The sequence below is a fragment of the Mya arenaria genome, chromosome 17 (assembly GCF_026914265.1).
Source record: "Mya arenaria isolate MELC-2E11 chromosome 17, ASM2691426v1".
Classification (NCBI taxonomy): Eukaryota; Metazoa; Mollusca; class Bivalvia; order Myida; family Myidae; genus Mya; species Mya arenaria.
The window spans coordinates 33,878,076-33,889,594 of record NC_069138.1 but is presented as its reverse complement, the minus strand read 5'-3'; positions in this window follow the sequence as shown (position 1 = coordinate 33,889,594).

Genomic DNA, 11,519 nt, shown 5'->3' with positions numbered 1-11,519 from the left:
GAAAAAAAGGTTGTTTTTATTTTGTGCCTTCATCATTTTAAGTAAATAAATGATACAAAAACGTAGTCCCTTCATCCACAACTTCTTATAGTTGGTAATTGCGAGATTAACAGCAAAACAAATAGTCATTGGATAGTTAGTAGTTGGAGTCATAGCTGAAGCTGTAGAAGTGGCAACAACAACAGTATCAACAGCAGCGTCAGTTGTTTTATGGGAAGCTAAGTCATCACAATATCGGTGGTGGTGATGGTTGCGGTAGTGGTGGCGTCGCTGGTGTTTTTGCGGTGTTGATGACAGTGGCAATAGCAGAAACAGTAGTGGTAGTATGGACAGCAAAAACGTAAGCATTACCAGCTGTATTACTAAGATTTGAAACGCACACACCTAATGACCAAACATGCTCACCTAATATATCCATTTAAACTTCAATAGAACATAGTCGGTTCTGTTCGGGGTTATATACTTTTTTACAAACACGATCGTGAGAAGTCATTTATTATTTTAGAGGTTGCGGGGAGGGGGGCAATATAATACAGAAAACGAGTCACTCAAGGATGTTGATTTAATGTCAGCCAAAATATGTTCTTACACCGACCAAGGTATGAAGAAAATGCAAGATGCATCTGTTATACGAAAATGAATTCACAGTGCCCTAGAATATGTTCATAATCATGTGAACACAATTGAAGTTGATTTGACATTCGAAGTTCAATTTCACCAATATGATATATTTTCAAGTTTCGATTGTATTTTCCATGGCGTATACGTATATAGTAGAACCCCGTTGAGTCTAACTCGTTTGGCCCGAATTCCTCGTTGGCCCGAAAATGTTTCATTATACTGAAGGTAACCATTCCCGCTTGGCTCGAATTTTCCGAGGCTCGAGGTACTTTTGCCGGTCCGTATGAGTTCGAGCCAACGGGGTTCGACAGTACAAAAGAGTTTTATAAAAAAAATACAGTGATCGACGGCAAAGCTTTAAAAATGAATAATTAAGAGTTTTCGTATCTTTTATAAAATGCGAAATCAATCAAGCTTCCATTGTAAAATTAATATCTATACGCTAAGTAAAACCCCTAAATACATTAGATTGATAAATACAACTAGATTCATATTAAGGCAATACAGGTTACATTTACATTCCAAATAAAACGGTTGTAATAAGCGTACCATTTTAATTAACAGCTGCAGCATGTTTAAACATTTAAATGTTACTCATTAAAGCTGCACTCTCACAGATTAAAAGTTTTGACAACTTTTTAAATGGTTTTGTCTTGGAACGAGCTAATTTTTGCGAAAATCCATGGAAACCAGTTATATAAGACTGCTGACAAAAATAGATCGCAGATTTTTATATCTAAGTTCAAAAGTTGATGTAAGTAACGGTTTAAGCCATTAATAATTAATTTTCGAACGGGAATATGAAAATCTAAAATTTGATCTTTTGTCAGCAATCTTTTATCATTAGTTTGCAGACATTTACGCCAAAATTTTCCAAGACAAAAAATAAAAAAGTTCTAGAAATGGTATAACTGTGAGAGTGCAGCTGTTATTAAAGACCAACAAGATAGTTCATGTATAAGTTTATATTAATTTTAACTTGTCAATAATTATGTATAACACTTAATTCTTCTTAATATCTTTCTTGGCTAAATTAAATACATTCTTCCAAATCTTGACCCAAACCACAGCAATTCCCTAGGCACGATAACATGAGAATTTGACATTAGATTCTCGGTCAATTAGGGGTTAATGTGTAGCTGAAGTTGACTCTCGTGTAGAACTGAAAACTGGAAAAAATGGCTGGTATTTCTTGGCATGCAATTCAAACTGCATGGTTGTTACCACACTATATTATACCTTGCATAAATGAGTCCCTTCTTTGTGAATATAAAGTTGATCGGTCGGTATATCAATGTATTTTAAGAAAAAATCCAGTTTTTATTATGTCAGCGGTCTATATAATGTTTAGGCCGGTCCGGACCTCGCCAAAATAATATGGACCGCTAACGTCATTCAATTTGGACCGCTGACGTCATTAAACTGGTTAGTGTTGCTTGTAACTTTCACAACGACACTTTTTCGCAAATAACATTAGATTTGTTCCATAATACACACCAAAGGCTCTTTAAAGTTATTAAGTGGTGAAAAACTGTCCGGTATAACATAAGAAATATAAAACACAACTTCGGGCCATATGGCATTATAAGGACCGACCAGTCACCCCCCTCGTTCTATATACACATTCGGGGGCTGACTGGCCGGTCCTTATAATGCCACATGACCCTCAGTGGTGTGTAATATTTCTGAAGCAATTATTCCTCAGGGAATATAAAATCCCTTTTAACCCTTTATTGACGTTTCAGCTTTAAGGCCTTATTGCTAATACCAACTAAGAAAGACTTTTTAAATTTTGAGATTTAACATATATTTTATGTTTTATAGTTGCCATGTAGGAACATCTTTATTAATGTATCAATATTTGTTCATGAGTAACATTATAGGTTTACGTTGCAATGAGACGAAACCTGATTTTAATTCGGGCTGTTAAGAATTGTAGCCCTTTTATGTATTCTATGCAAAAGAAAATGTAGTAAAAAGTTATCTACTTTTATTTATAACAACTATTGATATCAAAGATGCACGATCAAACTTGCCCCCCCCCCCCACCCCACCTCAACACTTCCTATAAACCTTCGAGAGTCAGGGCGGACCCGGGATTCAAAGTTAGAGGGGACATAACTTAGGGGGCATTACCTATTAACTTACGCCCCTCCATCAGAAGCATTTTTTTTATTTAAAGTGTTGGCAGGGGGGTTTGGGAGTATTTCCCCAAGAAAATTTTAACAATATATTGTCCGATATGGTGCATTTTGGGCAACTTTTATTACTTTTTTCCTCCTATATTAAAATAAGAATTAAACCCGGACGAATGGGGGCCTGAATCTAATACAAACTTGCTATTTTCAACTTGAATTTAGCAGAGCCACCAAAAATACAACTCAAAATACAAAGCAGAAACTTCAGTAAAAAGAACAAATACATACTTTTCACATGATATGTACAAGTGTTAAAACAATAAAAAATATATAGTTTATCTGCCTCAAATCACGTTCAAAACCATGAGCAAACAACAAATTTACATAACTTTATATATTGAAAGGTTACAGAACACACACTTAAATACACAGAACATAATAAATATTATTGATAACATTTGTGAAAACATGGTTCTTGTGTTTTAATTTCTCATTGAATAGTTTAGAATGGAAACTTAATTAACTTAATTAAATTGACTAAGTGAAAAAGTATCATCTTTAAATTTTGAAGAGTTTTACAAATGTTACAAAACTCCACTTCGGAAGATTTTCAGAACTTTTGTAGAACTGGTTTGAAGTGTTCTATGACTGTTCAAGATTATAAAAGTATTATTTTAAAATGTCTACAAATGTTCAAGAACTCGACATCAGTAGGGAAAGCCAGCGGATTATTATTAAAAAAACAATTCATATATATTTCTTTCTATCAAAAATGATATTTCCTTTAGGCAGAGAAACAAGGCATTCAATAGAACACCCTTTTACACGAGCTAGTGCAATATTCTTTAAAAAATCTGTTAATTCGTCTATACAGGGGTTGGTATGTATTCAATATGAAACTTAAGTTAATGTTATGGTCATACATTATTAATATCTTCATTGGATTGGTCCGTTATTTATACTACGTCGTCCGTTTAGATCCAGGTTAGACGAATATTGAATACATACCGCAAGTGTCAAAAATTATGTTCGGTTTTAAGGACCTTTCTTTAAAAGATTTCTCTGAATACTATTTTCTTCAAGGTTGAAATATCTAGTAATAATATGATAAGCACAGTTGTAGCATCACCTAAAGTTGAGAAAGTCTAAAGAAGAAGGTGTAGCCATAGAAATGTCGCTATTTAAACGGCTTTATTATAATAAAATATCAAACTGCGAATTGGCCTTTTATATTATTTTTATGTAACATATCACAAGTACTTTTTTAAATTCTGCAGACTGATGTCTAGACGGCCGTTATTGTGAAATATTCCATTAATATTGATAAGATATTTTTCATCTGTACACACATTATATGCTTTGTTTGTTTGATTGACTTTATCACAATGAACTCTGATTTCAATATATTTCATAGTTTTAAATTATTGAAATGTCATAGCTAATGTAGCAACTTAATATTGTTATAAGGTAATATTAGCATTTTGCCATATTAATAATTCACATTTTGTATTATTCTACCTCTCCACAAAGTCTAGCAAAAACTGCCGTTTGTCATAAATAAGAAATAAAGCAAATTTGCTGACACCTTATTTGACGCAATGTTCTTGAGCTGTAACTGTAACTGAGCTTTATCACGTACACCGCATACCGTAAAATAACGGACTTCTTTATATCAAGGCGTCTGGGCATTCCATGAGAAACAGTTTTCTAATTTGAATTGCAATACAGCGAAGGGCAAACTATAACTTTTTAACAAATTTAATATTACTAATTTTTCAGTTGATTGGCTACTTTTTTGATAAAATTGTTCACATTGGCTGGTTTTATTCGAAACTGTGTAGGGCACATCTACAAATTCGAATATGCGGCTCTGTTATGTTATTTACTAAATGGTGAGTTTAAAACTTGTGAAATTTGACTAGTTTTTCGATAGATAACTTTTCTACTAACATACATATTTTGAATCGCCGTTGGCTACTTAACAATTTTCAGGCGTGCTGATGTTATGATTCCGAAGTAATTTGGTTGACCGGGCTTTAATGCTTTGAAAACTGGAATTTTGTATGTAATTGATTACTTTTATTTTCAGAACAGCCTCTGCATTGATGAAATGCATTTATTTTTAGCATTTCTTTAAAACCGTAGTCTGGGGAAAGTTGAACACGTGACTTTCTAAGTTCAGGTTGACTGCAACTCCACGCGGCGTTTCTTGCCGAGTTCGACCCCTACGCTGCGCTTTGCCGAATCGAAAACTACTGTTGCCTGCCTTATGAAGCTACACTTCATAGTAAGATACACATAATTAATTAACATCCCACTAGTTTCTGACCTTTTCATTGGATAAGAGAAGTCACATGGTGACCCAATATTTTTCTAAAGTGGGTCAGTAATGTCAATAGTCGACAAAAATGGCCGCCATTAATCCATTCTTGTATTATAGTTTTATCATTTTGCTCATGGGAGGTGATCGATGAAATAAATCAATTATTTAGTCTGTTACTGACCCAATTACGGAAAAATGTGGTTGGGGGGTGGGGCTGTGAAATTTATGTGACTCGGCTTAAGCCTCATCCCCTATAAATTTCACAGACCCCCTATTTTTCTGTAGTGGGCCAGTAACAGACCTAATAACTAATAATAAAAATAATAATTCATTTTGGCTAACGGCAGTAACGCTACCACAACTGAAATCTATATCCAGATAGCGGTTACAGTTCCGTGTGAATTGATACTCAGCAGATACAAGGATGTAATACAACATGGCTGAAAGATCATAATTGTGTCGAAAGTAACTTGTATCTCGGACATTTTTAGCCACACTATATCGATTTTCTGAAGATGCATTGCTTGTTAAACACTATGTATTATTTCAAGCTTGGACGCTGACAGTCAGGTGTTATTATTTCGCGTGGCCTTCTGCGTGCATATAGCGGCTAATCAATATGTATACAATTTGCACTTGGTTTAAATAAAATCAGTCGTTCAGGGGGAAATAATATTAAGTGAAAAACATTCATGTCCGGCTGTATAATGTCAAGTTACCCGAATTTGAAACTGTGCCATCTTAAACTGGGTTATTCACATGGGTACTGCTCCATTTTAAATTGGAAAATCCACATTGGTCAATGAGCCATCTTAAACTGGGTTATCCGCATTGATAATTGCTCCATCTTCAACTGGGCTTTCCACATTGGTAATTGTTCCATCTTAAACTGGGTTATCTACATTGGTAACTGTGCAATCTGAAATTGGGTTATCCACATTGGTAACTGCGCCATCTATAACTGGGAATCCACATTGGTAACTGTGCCATCTGAAACTTGGTTATCCACATTGGTAACTGTGCAATCTAAAACTGGGTTTTATCACATGCTTACCCTTGTTTTCCGTGTAATATACCCATTACGAATATTTTTATCTTACAAATGTGTAAGATAACCTATCAGACATTTCTATTGGCTAGACTTATTACACGCAACCTAGATATCCCTCCGCATTGTTTGTAAACAAAATGGTTTAAATGCCAACAAATATACTTACCTAATAATGAAGCTGAAAGACTTCTGGGAGACAAATGACTAACGAATCATAGTGCCAGAAAGCATCTTGTACAAAAACTTTCTGATAACAATGTTCCGCCAACCAGATAATGAAGATCATTAGTCACAGAAATATCCAGTCAGTCAACAAATAGTGAAATACAGCCACATTAGTGACAAACATCACAAGAACATTTCAAACATTTCCATCTTGACCAACACAAGCAATACGCAATCAATGCCATTTGCTTGCCAGTTTAATCAGCTGTCGGTTACCGAAAACACAGATACGAATTCCGAAGCACAGATATCTCCTTACACATCCCATGGCGGCTAGAACATCACGTTCTCTGGAAACATTCTTGGTGGAACTTTTTCAACATCAACATCCATGTAGTACAGAGAAAGGCTTCGCCGTAATCATCTGCATGTTGTGAAACTCCAATTACACTAAGAAAACGCTGCAAAATCATCGTAGAAAGCGACAGCGAATAACCTTTAAATCCGTGCACACAGTTAAACTTGACAGACCGATGTAGGTCACATAAACCGCGTAAATGCGTGTTCTCTAAGTGTGACGTCATCAAATTGTGTACTTATTGTTTTTTTTTGGTTAAAATCGTTCGTTATTCATGCTGTTGGATATTTTACAAAACATTTTTATAGTTGTGACTTGTTAAGCGCTTTATCAGAATTAAAACTTGATAACTGCTAGTTACTTTTGTCATTTTAATTTGGAACTATTTATATGGCGCATCGTTGACATTCTACTCTGAGTACTTTGGCTGTCAAACAATCGGTTCAGAAAGTGGAACTAAATTGGTAATAAAAACACCGTTTAAAGCATGTGATAAAAAAGATCTGACACTCGTTGTCATTTAATACAAGAATTTTATTAAACTCGTCCATGAAAGTTGTTAGTAAGCTCGCCAGAGGCTCGCTTACTAACAAATTTCATAAACTCGTTTAATAAAATCTTGTATTAAATGACAACTCGTGTCAGATCCTATATATCCACATTGGTAATTGCTCCATTTTAAACTGGGTTATCCACATTAGGAATTGCTCCATTTTAAATTAGCGAATGCACCTTGGTAATTGCTCCATCTTAAATTGGGTTATCCACATTGGTAATTGCTCCATCTTAAATTGGGTTATCCACATGGGTAACTGCTCCATCTTAAACTGGATTATCCACATGGGTAATTGCTCCATCTTAAACTGGGTTATCCACATTGGTAATTCCTCCATCTTAAACTGGGTTATCCACATTGGTAATTGCTCCATCTTAAACTGGGTTATATCCACATTGGTAACTGCCCCATCTTAAACTGGGTTATCCACATTGGTAATTGCTCCATCTTAAACTGGGTTATCCACATTGATAATTGCGCCATTTTAAATTGGGTTATCCACAATGGTAATTCCTCCATCTTAAACTGGGTTATCCACATTGGTAATTGCTCCATCTTAAACTGGGTTATTTCCACATTGGTAACTGCGCCATCTTAAACTGGGTAATCCACATTGGTAATTGCTCCATCTTAAACTGGGTTATCCACATTGGTAATTGCTCCATCTAAAACTGGGTTATATCCACATTGGTAACTGCGCCATCTTAAACTGGGTTATCCACATTGGTAATTGCTCCATCTTAAACTGGGTTATATCCACATTGGTAACTGCGCCATCTTAAACTGGGTTATCCACATTGGTAAGTGCGCCATCTTAAACTGGGCTATCTACTTTGACATTTGTATCGTCTTATCCATCCATCTATTCATCCACTTATCACCATGTATGTGTACAATGAGACCTAAGCGAACTTTATGAAAGAAGATTTCATCACATTCTGGTAAAAAAGCAATGGTATTTTGCAAGTGTAACACGATTAGGAATGGTTTTATGTGCCATTTATTACATCTTTCAACAAACAATGTATAGTGGCTTTGTGGTGATTGTTTTAATCTTAAGAAAGGTATATGTTCTTTTTTTATTTCAAAGTGATTATGAGACACTAGTTTTCCGTATTGTTTTCAAAATGTTTTTTTATGTTATTTTCCGGAAAAAAGCAAGCAGAATTTCAGCAAGTTCTAATTTGTCTTCGTAACAACTGCTCAAATTCTTTACATACCAAATAATGATGTAACGGATTTATGTTTTTCTCTTACAAAAGATCATTCCTTGAATCTCAATAAACAATGACTTTTTGAAACGTTATAATTTTAAGACTCCTTACCAACTTTAGAAAATATACGTATCCATGCTGCATATAAAAGAAAGTTTTTAATCAATGCGTTTTCCATTTCGTGTTTTTTGGAGGATTGACAAAACCGAAAAAAAAGACCGAACATTGACCTTCCTTGAACATCGTGAAAAGCGATAATACGTACATCACACGATTTCCAACTTCATGACAATTTGACACACATTTACGATATTACACCTCACGATTTCCAACTTCATGACAATTTGACACACATTCACGACCTTACATCACACGATTTCCAACTTCATGACAATTTGACACACATTCACGACCTTACATCACACGATTTCCAACTTCATGACAATTTGACACATATTCACGACCTTACATCACACGATTTCCAACTTCATGACAATTTGACACACATTCACGACCTTACATCACACGATTTCCAACTTCATGACAATTTGACACACATTTACGATATTACACCTCACGATTTTCAACTTCATGACAATTTGACACACATTTACGATATTACACCTCACGATTTTCAACTTCATGACAATTTGACACACATTCACGACCTTACACCTCACGATTTCCAACTTCATGACAATTTGACACACATTTACGATAATACACCTCACGATTTTCAACTTCATGACAATTTGACACACATTTACGATAATACACCTCACGATTTTCAACTTCATGACAATTTGACACACATTTACGATATTACACCTCACGATTTCCAACTTCATGACAATTTGACACACATTCACGATGTTACATCACACGATTTCCAACTTCATGACAATTTGACACACATTCACGATGTTACATCACACGATTTTCAACTTCATGACAATTTGACACACATTCACGATGTTACATCACGCGATTTCCAACTTCATGACAATTTGACACACATTCACGATGTTACATCACACGATTTCCAACTTCATGACAATTTGACACACATTCACGATGTTACATCACACGATTTTCAACTTCATGACAATTTGACACACATTCACGATGTTACATCACACGATTTCCAACTTCATGACAAGTTGACACACATTCACGGCATTTCACCCCACGATTTCCAACTGCATGACAATTTGACACACATTCACGACATTACACCTTACGATTTCCAACTTCATGTCAATTTGACACATATTCACGACATTACACCTCACGATTTCCAACTTCATGACAATTTGACACACCTTCAGGAAATTACACCTCACGATTTCCAACTTCATGACAAATTGACACACCTTCAAGAAAAAACATCACACGATTTCCAACTTCATGACAATTTGACACACATTCAAGAAAAAACATCACACGATTTCCAACTTCATGACAATTTGACACACATTCACGACATTACATCACACGATTTCCAACTTCATGACAATTTGACACACATTCATTATATTACACCTAACGATTTCCAACTTCATGACAATTTGACACACATTTACGATATTACACCTCACGATTTCCAACTTCATGACAATTTGACACACATTTACGATGTTACACCTCACGATTTTCAACTTCATGACAATTTGACACACATTTACGATGTTACACCTCACGATTTTCAACTTCATGACAATTTGACACACATTTACGATATTACACCTCACGATTTCCAACTTCATGACAATTTGACACACATTCACGACATTACACCTCACGATTTCCAACTTCATGACAATTTGACACACATTCACGACATTACACCTCACGATTTCCAACTTCATGACAATTTGACACACATTTACGATATTACACCTCACGATTTTCAACTTCATGACAATTTGACACACATTTACGACCTTACATCACACGATTTCCAACTTCATGACAATTTGACACACATTTACGATATTACACCTCACGATTTCCAACTTCATGACAATTTGACACACATTTACGATATTACACCTCACGATTTCCAACTTCATGACAATTTGACACACATTTACGATATTACACCTCACGATTTCCAACTTCATGGCAATTTGACACACATTTACGACCTTACATCACACGATTTCCAACTTCATGACAATTTGACACACATTCACGACCTTACATCACACGATTTCCAACTTCATGACAAGTTGACACACATTCACGATATTACACCTCACGATTTCCAACTTCATGACAATTTGACACACATTTACGACCTTACATCACACGATTTCCAACTTCATGACAATTTGACACACATTTACGATATTACACCTCACGATTTTCAACTTCATGACAATTTGACACACATTTACGATATTACACCTCACGATTTTCAACTTCATGACAATTTGACACACATTTACGACCTTACATCACACGATTTCCAACTTCATGACAATTTGACACACATTTACGATATTACACCTCACGATTTCCAACTTCATGACAATTTGACACACATTTACGATATTACACCTCACGATTTTCAACTTCATGACAATTTGACACACATTCACGACATTACACCTCACGATTTCCAACTTCATGACAATTTGACACACATTCACGATATTACACCTCACGATTTTCAACTTCATGACAATTTGACACACATTTACGATATTACACCTCACGATTTCCAACTTCATGACAATATGACACACATTCACGACATTACACCACACGATTTCCAACTTCATAACAATTTGACACATATTCACGACATTACACCTCACGATTTCCAACTTCATGACAATTTGACACACATTCACGACATTACACCTCACGATTTCCAACTTCATAACAATTTGACACACATTTACGATATTACACCTCACGATTTTCAACTTGATGACAATTTGACACACATTCACAATTTCACACAGGATGCATATTTCAAGGTTTTACACTTTACTACTCCGCGATTTTTTACCAAACCTTTATTATTTTTTTAATATTTTTAATTTATTATTTTTATTCGAAAGTCACGATTTTCTCGGTAACTAT